We start from the raw sequence: 1,798 nt of genomic DNA on the forward strand, positions 1-1,798 counted from the left end.
ACATCCTTAATTTCTTGAAATAATGGATTTTTTACACAAACATTCTTTAATTATCCTAGGAATTCAAATTTAGGTTGAACTCGAGGATTTTCAAGGGATAACCACTTTGGATAGGGAATGTTTTGAGATTCATTTCCAGGAGTTGATTCTTGAGAAGCAGTCAATGCTGTCTCAGGGGAGTCATCCTCCTAATATTGTTTTTGAATAAATGGGGGAGTTTTATTTTGGATAACTTTCCTAGAGCACAAATGGATATCTTTCCAGTCCACAACTGAAAGAGGATAGGTAGGAAAAGGTGAAAGTTCAGTGTTATAGGTGGGTTGAACAATATTATTATTTGGGTTCAAAATAGGCTAGGCAAGCAACTAAGATATCTATTGAGTTTGAGTTCTGATTAGAAGGTAATTGAAGCTGCTGGGGTTGAGGAGGCATCATATTCCCAAAAGATGAAGGTCCTCTCCATCTTGGAGTCCATCCTTATCCTTCCACTTGAGGGGGCCACTGTGGACATGGAATAGGGGGATACCATCCAAAATGGGAAGTGAAATGTTGGGAATGGATAGGAGGTGTCAGTGCTTGAGGAGGATAGGGATTCTTCTAAGTCACAAAGCATATTTTCTCAATTTCCCCCATCTAATTCTTGAAACATTGATTTAAGTCCTGGCAAGGAAGGGAATTCTTGGGTGGAAAGCTCTTGCTCACAAATACTACACACCTCCACATTATTTAAGGGACATTAATTCTCTAAGTGGGTGCTTTTTCTAACAATTAGAATAGAATATATCCAAGAATAGCTCATCTCCCTATTTCTTTATTTTAGCATGCAGGGGATCTAATTGTGAACTAAGTGTACTCAAAATATTGGTCTTAAAATTATCTAAGAGATTTCCTAGTTCAACCTTAGTCACCCCTATCCCACTAGTTCTATTGTTTCTTGACAAAATATCTGGAGAATTTTTCCCATATTTTTCACTTCCTCTAGAGTATCATTTACATAATTCACAAATTTCCTTGTAGGGGAGTTGAGAAACATCTCCTCCTCCCATCAAATTAAAAGTTCCTAAACAATCCTCTTGTATACTTTAATAAATAGGATATGTAAAGTTTCAGGATCTAGGGAGCTTTTCTTGGTCCTCTCTAGAGTGTATTGGAATCTCTCCACATAGTCCTCCAAAATTTCATCCTTGGACTGAGACATCTTGAAAATTTCTTCCTTAATATACCTCACTTTGCAATAACCTTGGTATTTAAAAAAAAATATATTTTTCATATCTTCCCAAGATAGGATAGTATTTTCCTCTAATCCCATAAACCATCAGAGGGCCACATCTTTTAATGTGGAAGGAAAACATTTCATCTTTTGGGGAATCTGTTTGTTGAAACCTAATCATAGGGATTGGGTGAACAACTGTAAATAGTGTAAGTAAATAATAAGAGAAAATGGAGAGTCATTGGGAGATGAAACCCAACAGTCACTCCCTCATGTATATAACTATGAACTGCCTAAATGAATAAAATAATCTCATTTGAGGAGTTACCTCCTGGCCTAACATGGTATCAAAGCCAACTCCATTTTTGGCATTGTAGTCTACCATTGTAACTCCCTTCTTCCATTTTTCAGAAATTTGTCCTGCAGTCTACCATATTCTTTAGTTCTCTGCCCTCTGCATGATAACTGGTGTAACACTTGGTGTAAATCTTGGTGTACCTCCCCTTGCAACTCCCATACCACTTCGCTTACATTTCTCCTTACTTCACATCACACTGTTTTATGAGGCCGCCAGTAGTCCTGGTGCGC

The sequence above is a fragment of the Pinus tabuliformis genome, chromosome X (genome assembly GCF_031772625.1).
Source record: "Pinus tabuliformis cultivar Carrire ecotype Pingquan chromosome X, CPIR1, whole genome shotgun sequence".
In the NCBI taxonomy this organism is placed as follows: domain Eukaryota; kingdom Viridiplantae; phylum Streptophyta; class Pinopsida; order Pinales; family Pinaceae; genus Pinus; species Pinus tabuliformis.